Genomic DNA, 18574 nt, shown 5'->3' with positions numbered 1-18574 from the left:
GTCACACTGGGGCAGACTACAGAAAATTATATTTATATACTGACATTGAGAAATTATTATGGGGAAACCCCCTGCCAAGAAAAAAAAGGTTTTGGGCAGACCCCCCTAAAAGAAAAAATGTATATGTAACTGGTCACAAATTCCATCACCAAAAAGAAAGTACACTGCTCCCGAATGCCACCAAATCACCTACCTGTACCAGGCTGTCCAGGGAAGACTTTGATGCAGTGGCCAAGCCGTCAACGAGTCGAGGTGCATCTTCATTTGTGGTCACCGATTCACAGGGGACGAATGGCAATATGCGGTTACTTCCGCCTCACCCAGCTGTTCCCGATGCCTTGGAAGATTTCCTGAAACAAAACAATCAAGACTTAGATGACTATAAACTTCTTCATTGTGGTAAAGTGAAATTGCTAAGAAAATGCCTAGAACTTCGACTCGGCAAAACTGCAGTTCTTAAAACAAAACTCAATACAAACACTCAAAAAGTAGAAAGTGTCAACCGGGCTTATACTAGAACAAATCCGAAACAAGTGACATTCTATCGCAACTTTGAAGCAAGAATACATAGTGCAGACCACATGCTCAACAAAGGCATTCTAAAGTCTACTGTTACAAGATGTCAACTAGTGGGAGTCCCACTGACTGGAAGAATACACGTGCTCGCAGAACTGAAAGCTCGGGAACGTGAAGACCGGTATCATGCTACTAGGGAAAAAACTACTCTGTACAGATCCTGAAGAAATTATCTCCGCAAGGTTCGATACCAGCAATATGACGACAAACAACAGTACTGCAAGAACAACCTACAAGAAGAATGTACTTGACTCCGAAGTTGTACCACCATGTCTAACAGATCATACATACCTGTCCCCAAGAAGAAAAAAACAGTCTCTATAACCTGGATGGCCGATGCAGTGTTTCGGGACAATGTTTAGACAGTGCTGACAGTTGTTGTTAACATAATGTGGTTCGAGGCTCACGTGTTCAATATTAACACAGAGGGGGTGGTGACATAAATGCGATGCATCCATGCTACGAGGTATGTCAAAGTGATTATGGTGGAGCATATACTGGAGTCGGTGTAATTTAAGTTTGGTGTTTTGGACGACCAGGTATTTTTGCATGAATAACTCCGTATTTGTTATAATCCATTCTTTGGTCCATTTTTGGCAGCCTGTCCAAATTACGCATCCCATATTTGGCATCTTTTCAGTCTTGGCCAATATACGATTTTTCATAGTCAATACCCAGTTTGAGTTCACCTCAACCTTAACATTTGTTGTTGTTGTGGTCATATTACATCAGTGATTATGTAATAAATTATAAAAATTAAAGCAGCCAATTTCTGGCTCCATTAAAATTATGAAATATACAAATACATTGTTATTATTACCTTAGAAACCAGTGTGGTGTGAATTCCAGTGGCATGTGTCAAGAGTGTCTTCAGGTAGCAGCGAAGTAAATCATAACACTATATTAACATAAATTTAACAAAATAGAAAAAGAGAATTTTCCCAGGTGAATCACACATGTAGTGATGATGGCCAGTCCTTGTTTTGTGCAGCAAGTATGTCTGAACTGGGTGATGTCAACCTAAATCTGGAAATAATCTCTTATTTTTGGAGGCACCCCCCATTTTGCCATTTCACGGCTGCTAGGAAGTCTCTCCACCCCGACCATGTATTCATACTCGGTATGTACAAATCACTCATGGAAAGTGAGATCTCATTCAACACAACTGTGCACCGTAAATGTAAGTGCAATTCCTGTCAAAGATCCAATTTCTTACCTATTTTCAAACTCATAAATTATTTTATTCAAATAGGGGTTGTATTTTAAAAGCACTATCTTCGTGGGCAACACGACGCTCATTGGTCAATTTACTTCTCTGCAACCTTAGAAGTGGTAGGTTAATGACACCACTAGAGCATCTCGATTTATTAATCATCGGCTATTGGATGTGAAACATACTTCTGACAGTTTTAGAGAGGAAACCCGCTGCACGATCCCATTAGTAGCAATTTGGGATCCTACACCATCCCTGTCAAGGCTAGGCGATGAGTCACACACCAAGTACGTCAAGGCTATGACTTACACCAAGGTCGCACACCTGCCCAGGTATACCAGTCACTGCCTTCTAAGTCGGTCAATGCTAAACAAATCGGTCAGGGCCAGTCCAAGAACATCAGTACCAACCTAAGTCGGTCAGGGCCAGTCCAAGGACATCAGTACCAACCTAAGTCGGTCGGGGACACGGGCGAGCGTTCACCCTAGTAGACCACACCACTATGACTCACACCAAGGTCAGACACCAAGGTCAAGGTCACGGAAAGTAGGTCATGGCACTGTACAGGCCCTTATACTACTACTAGCTTTAACTTTAAATCGTAGTTGGCGATTTGGTAAACGACAGCTTAAAGGCATATTGTCACTGACCTATTTAATGGTTTAATAAAGTATTACCTGAACAACAATTATTTGATTTGTCCCTAAATGTACTTTGTTCAACCATCTTCATAACCACCATACTCCATTTATTAAAGGAAGGGACAATTAAGGCATTTGGCCTGGTATGCATATTTAACGATATATAATGCACATTATTGCTTAATATCTACAAGTATAATCGTATAGTTAATTAATAAAACGGTTAAATGTGACGGCTATTATATATAACGGGCGCAGCCATTTTGTACCATCTCAGTGAGTACGCCCTCTGTCGAGCTGGTGATTACGTAATACTTAACGCGTAACGTCTTGAATGAGCCTTAGAACTAGAGAAACACAATCTACCTGGTTTTTGCGGGATGATATATAGTCATACACTGCAATGTTCTGTAATAATACACATCCCAGTAAGCCAGCAATAAGTATATCCAGCACTATATATATTACTTTTCAATACAAAATAAAATACCATTGTCAGAGTGGCTACACAACAAGTCGAAATAATTAACAATGTTTTGTCCATGCATTAACCTACGTACTGAAATGATACACGGAGTGTTTTCTTAGTTAATTGGTCTATGCTGTTAGTTGCTGCTACCTGTGATTCCTGATTGGCAGGTGTGTATTTGATTGGTGTGACGGTACATGCTCTTAATTTGTTTTCGCCTGTGGCGATTTTAATTGTGTTAGAGGGCCGTGTGCAGTTTCATTGCCCGTAGCCCAGGTGGGCAACTTGTTACGTAATACTTCGCGCGATCGGGCATTCCAATATGCACTTAGTCCAGCTGTGGAGGCCATGTGGCGAGTAGTTACGTAATACCTCTGCGAGTGCGGTTTTTACAACCGTGATTTGGCGACGATGGCGTCAGTAAGTCTGACGATCAGAGAGAAATATACCGACTCTAGTAGAGTTGGAATATCAGATGATAGGGGGAGGTACCGCCTTGTACCCCCAGGCGAATTCTGATTTATAATAAATAGCTAGTTTTAGAGATATCAAGAAGAAAGAACGGAAATGGAAGCTTCCTGGGAACGTTAGTCCGTTTGGACTTTGGTAAATATCATTTCTGCTCTGTGTATAACCTTGATGTGATTGATGTGATTTTAAATATTTTAATACTGTATTATACCAATATTCTTTAGACAGTGTCTTCGGTCATCTAACGAAGTAAATCGTAGACTTTTTGTTCTAACATTATACGAGTATTTGGTAATATAAAGCTTAGCCAGTCATCCTAGACGACCTAGGTAAACTATAGGTTATTGTCTTTATTGTGATAGGTACCTGTATTAATTTTGTGTTACAAGGTTACTGAATGAGTAGTTAAGGGTTAATTAAAAATTAACCAGTTAGGAATAGAGCTGTAATTCCTTTATTAATTAAGTTCCCCCTGGAAGCGTTCCTAAGTTATCACACGTTACTGAACGAGTAGTAAGGGTTAATTAAAAATTAACCAGTTAGGAATGGTGTTGTAATTCCTTTATTAATTAACTTCTCCTGGAAGCATTTCTCAATTATCACACGTGTGGGTGTGGTGTAACGGTGAAGTGATTCGCATATTGTGTAACTAGACATCTAGAGTTTAACTAATTAAGTGATCAGTTCTGGGTTGTTATTATTACTGTTATTAATTAACTACTACGGCTGTACATTTGTCAGCGTAGATTAATACAGATTCCAAAGTGTATTGTGTTTTTGTTGTGTTTCTAGAGAACTAACGTGCTATATTAATATATACTTTATATAAGATCGTATCTCTGATCATACCTAGAGACGAGCCATACTAGGGTTTAACAGCCTGTTACAGAGAGATCTAATAGATATACAAGTAGGAGAGACATTTTGATAATCGTGTTTTATTCGGTTACGGGAATTATAGAATCCCCGTGACAGGAGTAGAAAATTGGGGGCTCGTCCGGGATCTGAAACGGGACATGCATATTTAAAAAAGTATTGTTTGTAAATGGGGGCTTTATAAATAATTTTTACAAATTTACCAGAAGTAGCACGTTGTTCACTAGAAAATTAATTAATAATAAGTGCGTCATATCTAAACGTGGATAAGAATTTGCTGGATAGGCCTACGCTCAGTGTAGTGGAGATTAAGCGAGCACGTAAGGCCGAGTTAGTTGAAATCGCGGGTGAGCGAGAAATTGATTTAACATCAGCTGAAACCTTAGGTGATATAAAGACAATTATTATCCAGGAAGTTTTTGGTGATAGGCCTGTTATGGAAGACAGTGAGATTGTTCCAGAGATAGAAATAAATGAGTTAAGTGTGGAACAACAATTAGCTTTTAAAAAGCTTGAGTACGATAGAGAAGAGAAAGAGAGAGAAAGAGAAGAACGTGCATTAGATAGAGAGAGAGAGAGAGAGAGAAAGAGAAGAGAGGGATAGAGAAGATAGAGATAGAGATAGGGAAGATAGAGAGAGGGATAGAGAAAGGGAGAGAGAGAGAAGAGAGGGAGAGAGAGAGAGAGAGAGAGAAAGAGAAGATAGGGATAGAGAGAAAGAAGAAAGGAATAGAGAATTCCAGTTAGAAAAATTAAAAGTGGAACATGAGTTAAAGTTGAATACTGAAGAAATTAGACGTGAGGCAGGAAATGGTTTTAACATGTCGGAGGCTTATAGATCAGTGCCTGTATTTGATGACCAGGAGGTACATATGTTTTTCCAACTTTTTGAACGGGCCGCTAAGCAGCTAAATTGGCTGCAGTCTAAGTGGACATTGTTAGCCGTGTCTAAGTTTAAGGGGAAGGCTAGTGTAGCTTATAATTCAATGAGTGATGAGCGAGCAAGTCAGTACGACTTAGTTAAGACGGCAGTGTTGAGGGCGTATGAATTACGTCCTGAGGATTATCGTTTACGGTATAGCGAGTTGAGAAAAACGCAGGGTCAGTCTTATAGTGAGTTTGTGGCTAAGAAGGCAGGGATGTTTGATAAATGGGTTGTTTCTCATCAGGTAGAGTCATATACCGAGTTACGGGAGTTGTTGATCTTACAGGATATTAAAAATGGATTACCAGTTAGCTTACGTATTCACTTAGAGGATCGTGAAGTCAAAAAGATAGAGGAGGCAGGCATAGTGGCAGATGATTACGTGTTAATACACAAAGCTCAGGCAGTACCGGGTAGCTCTTTACAACAGGATGATAAGAAGAAATTTCAGCCAGGTTTTTCCCGGGAAAGTAACTATCGGGGAGAGTCATCTAGTTGGTCAGCTAGTCAGGCAAGGAATGCACCCGGTGGGCAAAGTAAGGATAGGCCTGCATTATCAGCCAATGCACGAACTTTTCGTCCACATTGCAGTTACTGTAAAAAGGATAACCATCTTATCGGGGACTGTTTTAAAAGGAAACGCGATAATGCGCAAGTGGTCGGTTTAGTGAGGTCTTCTCCGTTAGCGAGAGAGTTAATGGTTAGTCTCATGGCAGAGAAAGTAAACCCGTATGTGTCCACTGGTATGGTTTGTGATGTGAAACAAGAGTTGTGTCCTAAGGCTATATCAATCTATAGAGATACCGGGTGTAGTCAGAGTCTGATAACGCAAAAGTGTTTAGCTGGTATTGAAAATTCAGATACGGGACGTAGTTTGGTTTTAACCTCGGTTACTGGAGAAAATATGGTTGTCAGGTTACATAAGGTTTTCTTGTGTTCGAAGTTTGTGACGGGACCAGTCATTATGGGTGTTGTGAAGGACTTGCCTGTTGAAAACATAGGAGTTTTGTTGGGAAATGATTTGACTAGTCAGTGTTGTCAGCCGAAATGTGACCAATTGTTAATTAAAGACAGCACGTACCAATAAAAGAGTGTGAGGTTGATGAGATTAGTTATCCTGCGTGTGTAAAGACTAGGGCTATGGCCAGTAGGTTAGCACGGGACCTAGAGGATATTTGTGATTTGTCTGATACGTGTGTGAGCCATGAAATTGGAGTGGATGAGGTTATCAGTAAAATGGTAGATAAGTCAACTGAGGAATTAAATGTGGTGGAACCTGTTGATCTCCCGCAGAGGGGAATTGAACCAGTTGTGTTTGATAGAGGGGACTTACCTTGTAATAGACAAGAGTTAATCCTAGAGCAGGGGGCTGATCCAAATTTGTTGGCAGTTCGCACTACCTTGTTAACTGTGGACAAGGGAGTATTAATGAATAGGAGAGTTAGGGATAGGAAGGCTAGGAAGCAACTGAGCTCAGAGCAAAATAAAATCAGTGTTTGATAGGAAGGCTAAGAGTCGGGAATTTAAACCAGGGGATAAGGTGCTGCTGTACCTTCCCATTAAACGGGGTTCATTACAGAACAGGTATTTCGGGCCCTATGTTGTGCACAAACGGGTTAATGAGACAGGGTATGTGATAAACACTCCTGATAGGGTTAGGAAAAGTAGGTATTGTCACATCAATTTGCTAAAAGGTTATTTTGACAGACTGCCGATAGTTCCAGAGAGACCGGTCCAAATTGAGAGACACTCAATTTCCTGTGATGACGTCAAGACTGCAGAGAGAAAATTGGCCAACAGCCAGATTCTAGCAGACTTGAACCCCCGGCGAGAAAAGTTGACTACGTTGAAACAAGACAATATTTCCATTTGTCAGAACCTTCCAACGGTTACTAATACCTTAAGCCAGGATGTGCGCTTGGAACCCAACGCTATACCCATTCGACAGCATGCCTATCGGATATAACCTGGAAAACGTGCGACGCTGAAAAAGAAGGAAACGAAGTTCCATTGGTCAGGTGAATGCGAGAAGTCATTCAACTGTCTCAAGCAGAGGCGCTACTCGTCTCCCGTGATGGCAGCACCAGACTACCGAGTGCCTTTCAAGCTAGCTGTGGATGCCAGTGACGTGGGTGCTGGAGCAGTGCTGTTCCAAGAAGACGAAGACGGACTGGACCATCCTAATGAAAGCCTCCAACCAGAGAGTTTTGAGATGGAGTCTTGCTCTGCAAGAATACCCAAATACCATTGGACATATCAAGGGCACATCCAATGCCCTGTCCCGAAGTTGAACGTTATGATAATGTGTTGACATTCTTGATTTCTGTTTTGTTTATATATATTTTATTTTGTATACCATGGACTCAGAGACTCAGTGTGATTACTGGTAGTCACCTTATATTATTACATGTGTTATAAATGCCCGTATGCGTCGGTTAACGCACCTTTTTGTTTAAATGTAGTATATTTCCCTATTCCTAGAGTAGAGGAAATATCCTTTTTGAGGTGGGGGTGTGTGACGGTACATGCTCTTAATTTGTTTTCGCCTGTGGCGATTTTAATTGTGTTAGAGGGCCGTGTGCAGTTTCATTGCCCGTAGCCCAGGTGGGCAACTTGTTACGTAATACTTCGCGCGATCGGGCATTCCAATATGCACTTAGTCCAGCTGTGGAGGCCATGTGGCGAGTAGTTACGTAATACCTCTGCGAGTGCGGTTTTTACAACCGTGATTTGGCGACGATGGCGTCAGTAAGTCTGACGATCAGAGAGAAATATACCGACTCTAGTAGAGTTGGAATATCAGATGATAGGGGGAGGTACCGCCTTGTACCCCCAGGCGAATTCTGATTTATAATAAATAGCTAGTTTTAGAGATATCAAGAAGAAAGAACGGAAATGGAAGCTTCCTGGGAACGTTAGTCCGTTTGGACTTTGGTAAATATCATTTCTGCTCTGTGTATAACCTTGATGTGATTGATGTGACTTTAAATATTTTAATACTGTATTATACCAATATTCTTTAGACAGTGTCTTCGGTCATCTGACGAAGTAAATCGTAGACTTTTTGTTCTAACATTATACGAGTATTTGGTAATATAAAGCTTAGCCAGTCATCCTAGACGACCTAGGTACACTGTAGGTTATTGTCTTTATTGTGATAGGTACCTGTATTAATTTTGTGTTACAAGGTTACTGAATGAGTAGTTAAGGGTTAATTAAAAATTAACCCGTTAGGAATAGAGCTGTAATTCCTTTATTAATTAAGTTCCCCCTGGAAGCGTTCCTAAATTATCACACGTTACTGAACGAGTAGTAAGGGTTAATTAAAAATTAACCAGTTAGGAATGGTGTTGTAATTCCTTTATTAATTAACGTCTCCTGGAAGCGTTTCTCAATTATCACACGTGTGGGTGTGGTGTAACGGTGAAGTGATTCGCATATTGTGTAACTAGACATCTAGAGTTTAACTAATTAAGTGATCAGTTCTGGGTTGTTATTATTGCTGTTATTAATTAACTACTACGGCTGTACATTTGTCAGCGTAGATTAATACAGATTCCAAAGTGTATTGTGTTTTTGTTGTGTTTCTAGAGAACTAACGTGCTATATTAATATATACTTTATATAAGATCGTATCTCTGATCATACCTAGAGACGAGCCATACTAGGGTTTAACAGCCTGTTACAGAGAGATCTAATAGATATACAAGTAGGTGAGACATTTTGATAATCGTGTTTTATTCGGTTACGGGAATTATAGAATCCCCGTGACAATTGGTAACCAGACGAGCCAATTAATTGACGCTGTCTAGACACAAAAATACATACCGGTATTGTGGAATATTACCTGTCGCCCCTAAAATGGTAATGGACATGGCTTATTACTGTAAATAGTTCTGTAAAACTATTCATTAAGTAGACTTTTCCATCTAAAATCACAGAACTGACCAATTAATTATCACTTGGGTATCGTGGTTTGTCGTTTTTGCTCCAAAGTAGCATATCAATAGGCCTAATAGTGTACATTTTCCCTTTGGATTATTTAACAAAGAAAAATACTATAACCCCATTTTGTTCCGTTAATGCAACTTGAAATATATTTAGTTAAATAGTTTATTATATTATTATGTCATTTACGCTGTTTTACAAGTCAGGTTGATCAAAGAGAAGCGTCTTGTCGAAAATTACTGCTTTTGTTTACACTGTACATACAGGAGATGGTCAGGAGCTGACGTCACTTCGCCCCAAGCTATCCCACCAGACGTCACAAAAACGGAACAAAATGGCTGCCCCCAGTTAGCAGGAATAATCATGATTTTTTATTAACTCTAAAATTACGCGTTTTTCATTTGCTAAAGTGTCAGTATGTGTTGGTGGTCCGGGTATGCATCTTTCCAACACATAAGGCTCTTGTTTGAGTTGACCCTACCTTTAATGATATTTTGTAAAAATAATTGAATTATGGCAGTGGTTCATAATTCAAAAAGTAAAATTGTCGAGAGGGTTGACATGGATTTTACTCCATCATAGTTCAGTTAAGGTGATGCGATAGCTAGATTTAGTTTCCAACAATTAATATAAGTTTTATTTATTATCCATTTTTAGAGGAATAACGTCCTTAAATCCGTGACAATATGCCTTTAAAGCCTGTTTATAGGCAGATACTGTTCTCAAACCATGTACTTGTACAACTGTGAGTTTACTACGTTAACCTGTCGATCAACTTGATAAGATTTTTCAATAATATTAACAGCGGCGGATCCGGTGTCAAATCGAGCATGGGTCATACCGAGGATGTGAAGCTGGCGGGTGGGGAAGGAGAAGTTTGTTTTGTTTAACGACACCACTAGAGCACATTTATTTATTAATAATCAGCTATATGATGACAAATTTTTGGTAATTTTTTACATATATAGTCTTAGAGAGGAAACCGGGTACATTTTTCATTAATAGAAAGGGATCTTTTATATGCACCATCTCACAGACAGGATAGCACATACCACGTAGTGCACTGACTGGAACGAGAAATAGCCCAATGGGCCCAAACCAGCCGCGTATCAAGCGAGCGCTTTACCACTGGGTTACGTCCCGCCCCTGGCGGGTGAGGAAGGATAGGTGGTAGTAATACTGAAATATGTTTTATATTGTCACAACAGGCAGGGGCGCATGCGGGATGTTTCTAGGGAGGAAGTGCAATGCTTAAAAGGGACACATACTAACAGTATTCAGAAGTACACCAACAATGTTAGTAACATGTATTATCTGTACGGTAATCTTCCATAAAAATATCAAGCTGACCATTGTAGACATGTTCCCAACTAAATATCAATAAATGCATTGCATTTATTGGCTACACACTGGAGTTTTTAAGGAGCTTCGAATTTTGTAGGGGTACGCACTTCCACCACAATCGATACGAGGACAGTTCATGCGATTAAATTAATGCAGTGAACTGAACTGAATTAACCTCGCGAACATTTCCAGTACTGTTTTATTAATAGGCATTCGGGTAGCCATGACCCTCCTCAGTCACACACACATACACGCACGCACACACATACACTCACATACACATACACGCACACACAACGTACACACACACACACCACACACACAAAGATACACACACACATACACACACAACGCACACACAACACATACACACACGCACGTACGTACGTACGCACACACACGCTCGCCACGCGCACACACGCAATGGCAATAAAAATGTGTGTGGCCTCTCAATATAAAACCCTTGCTCTGCCAATGACTACTAGTCCGGGGGAAGTTTGCTATTTTTACATGCTACCTGGAATTTTGGTGTGCAAAGCATTTTATTGCATTTATGGAGACTATTTATAGTATAGATTTCAAATCCAATTGATGCCACTCTGTAACCTTTGGGCAATTTGAGTTATTAAGCTTCAAAGCGGCGGCCATCTTGGATTTACATATAATGTGTAACTTCACGTTCGGTTAATGGATTTTGATGGAAATGTTTTTAAATAGCAACTTGTTTCACTGACTAAGGTACTGGTTCATGTTTAGTAACTGTAAAATAATTCACCATCATGGATTCTGGAAGCCATATTAAATAATATTTGTTTGATGTCAAACGGTGAGCCATTTAACAGATGTGGCATGTTTGTTTCCTATACAGATATAATTTCCAATAGGATGCCATGAGTACCACCCTCTGATGAAGTAATGAGTACACAAGAGGCTGAACACTGTATATTTAATTGCAGTCGAGAAGAAGATGTCAGTACTGTAGGTCCAGCTCGTGTAAAGTCCATAATCGCTGCAAGTCAGATACGTGGAGATGATCTACACACACGTTTACACGAACAGTTGACAGCAGATGCACACTTAACAATACATTGTCACAGATCATGTGTGTCTACATACACATCAATGACACATATTGAACGATTTAAAAAGAAGAAACTTAAAGAAGCAGCAGTAGGTGAACCAGCACAGAAACGTACACGTCGTTCGGAAAAGAAAACATTCTCTTTCATCACAGACTGCTTATTTTGTGGCGAGTGTTGTGCAGAACGTGACCCTAAGCATGCAGATGATATTCACTTGTGAGGACTGTGGATCGTCCCAACCAGAAAACATTTAAGGATGTCATCCTTTCTGTGTGTGACATCCGAAATGATGAGTGGTCCAACCAAGTGCGCATTAGAATATCTGCGGCAATCGCTGATCTTCATGCAGCAGATGCGCGGTACCACCATGACTGCAAAGCACTATTCATGCACTCAAAGTACATTGATCTTTTAACCACAGCAAATCCTGGTGGGGAAGTGGATGCAGCATTTAAAGGAGTCATCAACAGTATGTTGCTTGATGAACAGTACATATGGATTAGTGTAGAATTGCTAGATATGTATCAGGAGTATGGTGGTAGTAGTCTTTGTCGTAAAACTCTGATTAGTTTAGTTTGTGACCATTTTGGTGATGCATTAATTGTATTGTCATCACCTGGTGTTGCTAGTTTGCTCGTTTTCACAAAAACATGTGCCATAAATATTGTAGCCGCAAATGATGACAGTAATTACCTTAAGAAAATTGCTACTGATATTGTGAAAGAAACTGCAAAACCAGATAAATCTGTGTACAATGTGAGACTTAACAAAGATAACATTAACACTGGTGTCAGTTCAACTCTACTCCAACTCCTTGAAGAATTAAAAGTTCCCGATTTGCCATCAGCCTTTGTGGCTTCTGTAATAACGAGCCACATTAGCAAGTCACCAACGCAACTTCAACTTGCAATTACAAACTTACTGCAGAGTAAGAAGTTAATCACAGAACTGCATCGTTTTGGCATTGCAACTACATACGATGAGTTCCAACAGTTTACTGCCTTTGCTGCTGCTGATGCTATTAAAACTGGGAAACAAAAATGCCTAGTGTCTGGAGGGAAGCTTGTGCAAGCTGTTGGTGACAACTTTGATGCCAATATCGCATCTCCTAATGGTATTAAACAAACACACAATATGGCTCTGATCATAACCCAGGAAAATCAATCAGCCAGTGAATACAAAGAAGCAAACAAATTCATAAACAGGTTGCGAAAAGTAGACTTGAAGGACATAAAAGTTCAAGATGTGGACACATGTCATTACCAAGGTCCTAAGAACCCACCAATGCCAAGTAGTGAAGCTAAACATGCAGTGACAGCTCTTAAAGTGCTGGCCCATCAAGTTGTTTCATTACAAAGGGCTCAGCATATTGACTTCATGTTTTTGAAATCAATAATCAGTGATGATAAGACACCCGAGTACAATGGTGTCAATGTGAAAGAAGTTCGAGAAGCTGGATGGACACTACAACCAGCAACTAAAGTGACATACTTACCCATGCTAGACATGTACCCTGCAGATGCTGATACCATTCTAACATCAATGCATGAGGTCAAACGTATCACAGAGGCAGCTGGCCAGGCATACACTATATTTACAAATGACCAACAGTTGTATAAAATCACTGTGCAAATGACATGGTTTCATGCCCATGAATTTGAGAGGTTCATTCTACGTCTCGGAGGTATGCACATGTTAATGTCATTTGTTGGTTGTGTGGGGATGTTAATGGCAAATTCAGGATTACAAGAAGTGATGCAAGCAGCATTTGCTGGTGTTCCCCATATGCTACATGGCAAAAAGTTCCCCCAGAACATACGCGCATTAAGGATGGTGGTTGAAGAAGTTCTACGTACAGTACTTATGCATGAAGATGTGCAGATTTTCGAATCGCTGATGTTGATCCTCGAGCAGAGAGCAATTCAAAGTCGTACTATTCGTCTCTGGCTTGATTCCTTGATTAAACCAGTACTGATCATGATGCTGTATGTCCGCGTAGAACGAGAAGGTGAGTGGCCACTTCACTTACTGGCTACTGATCGTATGCTTCCATACTTATGAGCTGCTGCCCACTGGAACTACTTCCGATATGGCACGATCTATTCCATGAAAATGGCAAAGATGCCTAAAGATCTCCTTAAACATTTCATGGACAAGGAACATGTTAAGCGACCTAAGCCAGGCCTATGGAATGCCATTTGGAGTGACATGATGATTGAAACAACTATGATGAGATATGGCCATGGTCCAGGTGGAGTAATAGGTATTACACTTAACCAGAAAGCCTTGCAGCGTTGGGCACTCGGTCTGCACATCAGAAGTCAGCTGCAGAAAGACCTGGTGGAACTGGATGAAAACTACAAGTCCAGTCATGTAACATCTCATAAAGAAGAGAGTATATCCAGAATTAAATTGGATAACGAAGACAGAAAGAAGATTCGTAATATGCTCAGTACATGTATCTCGCCACTTATTCCAGAAGAACATCCAGAGGAATTGGTGAACATTGCTACCGGGAAAGTGGCAACCAATGCAGTCAATGTGGATAGAGCTCATGAGATAGGCTGTATGCAGTTACAGACGTTCAAATCAAACTTACCTGATGGATTCTATGCACCGCTAAGTAAGAAAGTGGTAACAATGGAATCAGTAAAAAAAATCTATCACAGTTGGAGAAGTTGATGTGGTTGATACAGCATTGATTTACTCACGTGTGATAGCGTTGCAACTCTCTCGTGATTCACTCACAATGGACGATGTGCTGAAATATGAATTGGCACCAATTCCGACTGCAATGTTTCTGGATTCAGGTGACATGCGTATTGCAAAGAACAAAGCTGTATTGAAGAATAAAACAAGCATTGACGTATCTGCACGTTTGTATGCTGTACCAGAAGCAGTGATAATAGATGGCTCTGCGATATTATGGATTGTACACTGGCCTTCAAAAGGAACTGTTTCTGACGTTGTGTCGAATGTTACAGAGTATGTGTTGCGGAAGCTCAAATGCAGTCCAGTGTATTTAGTATTTGATCGATACTATGCATGTAGTATAAAGTCCACTACACGAGCTGAACGTGGCAAAGCAGCAGGAAGGGCCCATAAGCTGACCAGACAAACTCCTTTACCATCCAAGTCTGTTGTTCTGACAAACATTCAAAACAAGACACAATTAATTGACATCATATGTACAGATATCACTGAATGTGTCAAATCAAAGGACATGTCAAACATGCTTGTTGTAACTGGCAGTTTAGATGTTCCAACACAAGTGTTGCAGAACATTGACACACAGAGAACTGACTTGAAAACCACTCAGGAAGAAGCTGATATAATCATCGTGCAACAACTTATTCATGCTGTTATACATTGTGGGAATAAAAGTGTACATGTCATATGCGATGACACTGATGTGTTTGTTCTGCTAGTGTATTTCTACTGGAAATTGCATTTGTCAGTTACGATAACGATGGAAGCTACCAGTGGTGAAAGAAAGCTAATAGACATTGGACAAACTGTAGAAAAACACATCGACATTGTACCACATATACTAGCTGCACATGCAATATCTGGGTGCGATACTGTTGCTCAGTGTCATGGTATTGGAAAAGCAACAGTTCTCAAGAAGTTGAAATCAGGAGTTACTTTGAACAAAGTGGGACTGATCAATGCAGATATACAAGAGGTTGTACAAGAAGCTACTTCCCTCATTAGTAGCTGCTATGGGCACCCAAGTAACAATATGACACAGGCCAGAATAACAGCATGGTCATTCAAAACGGCAAAGGCACGTAAATCAGCACCACAGTTATCATCCCTTCCACCGACAACCGAGGCATTTCAGGAAAATGCTAAGCGTGCTCACTTCCAGGCAATACAATGGTACGCAGCACCATTTTGGTTGGACACGTGATGCAAAAGCCAAAACATTGATCCCAGTTGGAATTCCAAATAATGCATCAGCTGCTCCACCAGAAATCCTGCAACTAATAAAGTGTTCTTGTCGATCAGACCAACCATGTGCTACAAATAGATGCAGCTGTTTCGCAGCAAAACTGGCATGCACCATGCTCTGTAACTGTCGGAGGGAAGTTTGATGTATGCTGCAGTCAACATACTCAGGATACAATATCTTTATCTGATAATGATGAAGAATGCAATGAGGATGAAGATGAGAATGATGCTACTCTGTGAAACTGAGATCGAGAATTTGTATGTGCGAACTTGAATGTGCCTGATATGTGATGCCTACAGCAGCTTGCCAGAGGTAGTTGGTTAGGAAAACATCCTATAGTAATTGTTGAATATTATCGGATGATTGAATGACTTTGAATGACTTAGGTTGCCGATTATAAAAAGCCAGTGCATACTCCATACATATTTTACATTGATAATTGTGTATTTGTATTGCCTACATAAAGTTTGAATGGCTCCATAGTATATACATGGTAATACATTAAATAATGAACCAGCTTCTTGTGGTTTTTAAAATGCGTAATCAGTACCTGTAATGGAGGACTAAGTTAGATATAAAAATAAATCCAATATGGATATGACCAAAATCTAGGATACATAATTACTTTACAGTCATGAAATGTTAACCAGTCTCTTATTCAGTGAAAAACAAGGTATTTAAAAAAAAAGTTTGTTAAATTCCAATAACCGAGCATTAAGTTACAAATTCTACGTAAATCCAAGATGGCCGTCATTTTGAGGCTCAATAACTCAAATTGCCCAAACGTTACAGAGTGGCATCAACTGGATTTGCAATCAGCACTATAAACAGACTTAAAAAAATGCAATAAAATGCTTTGCACACCAAAATTCCAGGTTATTTGAAATTCTTCCAGACTATACGCATCTCAATTCCGACTTTCAACGGTCCTGATAAACAATTAAACAAACACTTACCTCTATTAATATATATCCACTCAACACTTTAATAAAAAAATATCGTAACAGAACAACACAGTAGTTCGTTGTAGTGTTAAATCCATGCACAGATATTTTACATTTATACATATTTAACATATATATGATCATTAAATGACAAACAGCGATTCTGTTCGCACTTTTCTGAAGTTAAAACAATAGTCAGAAGAATGTACGTCGTACCGCTTTGATATCAATAACCATATTAATTAAAATGTTAAAGCATTGTTGACGTCACGTCAAAGGACTGCTGACGTTGTTGTGGTAACGTTTCCGGACATTTTTGTAATCTAACGGAAAATGCCGAATTGCATTGAAATGCATACCCCAGCAATCTCTCTTTTGATCGGCGCCTGATGGGGAACAAAGGTAGCGCAGGACAGCGTACAGTAATAATCCTTTGTCTGTCAAGAGTAGGATTGATTATGCAAAGACGATAGAGTACATAAACAGCATTCATGTATTAAAATAACAATCAGTTGTTTGTTGTTGTTTGTGTTTCTGTCAAATTCAAAATGTTCCGTCACATATTAACCTGTCGGTCACCATTATTGGGCGTTTCAATCATACAAATTTAAAAAAAGGTAAATGAAATTATTTGGATGTATTTGTGTTTACTGGCATAACCAGAAGGGGGACATGGGGGCAATCACACCCCCCCCCCCCCCCTCCTTCCCCCATCACATCTATTTTCTCCACCACGGTATATATTTTCATGGCTTAACATGACGCATAGACAATATGGTTGCCCCAACCCCAAATATCAAATCCTGGCTACGCCAATGTTGTTGGGATTTTAAGATGTTATCGACTAACAGAAACTTTTTAACGATTGTAATTACATATCAAACACATTTTTCTGCATAAAATATTAGTGGCTGTATATTAAACGTGTTTCTGATCGTTCTAATATTTGTGCTAGGTTAAATTTCATTTTAATTCCTAAAATAAGTTTTTTTCGTGCATACGAAATTATTTGAAGACAAAATCCAGTTTGGGCTTCTTACAAACGCTAAGACGACCAGAAACGCATTGAATATACAGCCACTGATATTCTAAACAAGAAAATATATTTAATATGTAAGTTTAATCGTAGAAATATTGTTATTAGTCGGAAACATCTTACAATGCAGCAAACTCGGGAATGTCCCTTTAAGCGGGCTGCTGTTGCACGGATTGCGTCTACATCGGCGAGTGTCTATGATGTGTTATACAAAACAAAATAAGAGATTTAACATAGTTGTAATGGGATTCCTGATTTAGGTGCTTGCGCAATTTGTAATACAAAATATTTAGGGCTTGTGACCCTTATTTTTTCACAAAGGATGTGTCAAGGGATCCGTATAACACCCTCTTTGATCCGCGCCTGATAATTTTAAAGCGTTTCTACCTGTAAATCAAATTATTCAGTTGAGTGTAAACATATTTTATTGCATATAATGTATATACAAAAGGATTAGCACAAGTTATCCAACTTACGAGGCCATTTTCTAATTACAAATATAAAATTTTACAATAACGGCGACTGCAATTTTTCAATAAATAAATCAAGAAAAAAGAAAGAAAACGTTTGTGAGAAAAGACTGAATAAACTAAAAGAACAGAAAAGAAAAAGAAATAGAAGTAATCGATGGTTTAACAATATTCATTATTAACAGTTTTATCTTCTCAGACAGCCCAACTGGTAAACAATAGAAATAATAATAGTAACAACAAATAAATGATTCCGCATCATGACATTATACAGGTTTCTGGGTTGTCTTATTATTATTATTATTATTATTATTATTATTATTATTATTATTACTATTGCCCCAGAAATATATTATTATGATAGTGTCAGGGTTGGGTCTCTGATTCACTACCTTGCAAAGTACATAGTAAACATATAACAGTTTCTTAGTCAAATAGCTGTGTATGTTTAATGTGTTTGTGAACATGCTCAAATATTTCTTGATTGATATCGTCATTTAACGTGTCTCGACCATTTAATATTATTTGGTTGTATTGTTTTAGGGCATGTATATAGTATAATTTTTGCGTTTTGAAACAAAAAAGCGCAAATAAAAGATCCCTTGCTGCCTAAAAAAAAAAGGT

The 18574-nt window shown here is 39.2% G+C and overlaps 1 long non-coding RNA gene across 2 annotated transcripts in view; it reads right to left on the bottom strand.

Moving 5' to 3' along the window:
- Window positions 1–16654, bottom strand: part of LOC121373976 — a 39793-nt gene extending 23139 nt beyond the window's left edge. For both annotated transcript variants that reach the window (XR_005958163.1, XR_005958164.1), the window contains exons 1-2: window positions 16457–16654; window positions 194–350 (exon numbers count right to left, since the gene is read on the bottom strand). This is a non-coding gene — a long non-coding RNA (uncharacterized LOC121373976). The remainder of the gene's footprint in view (window positions 1–193; window positions 351–16456) is intronic.
- Window positions 16655–18574: the final 1920 nt, after the last annotated feature.

Source organism: Gigantopelta aegis, chromosome 6 (genome assembly GCF_016097555.1).
Source record: "Gigantopelta aegis isolate Gae_Host chromosome 6, Gae_host_genome, whole genome shotgun sequence".
NCBI lineage: Eukaryota > Metazoa > Mollusca > Gastropoda > Neomphalida > Peltospiridae > Gigantopelta > Gigantopelta aegis.
Note: the sequence above shows the minus strand (reverse complement) of the source record. Positions and strands in the feature narration are given on the sequence as shown.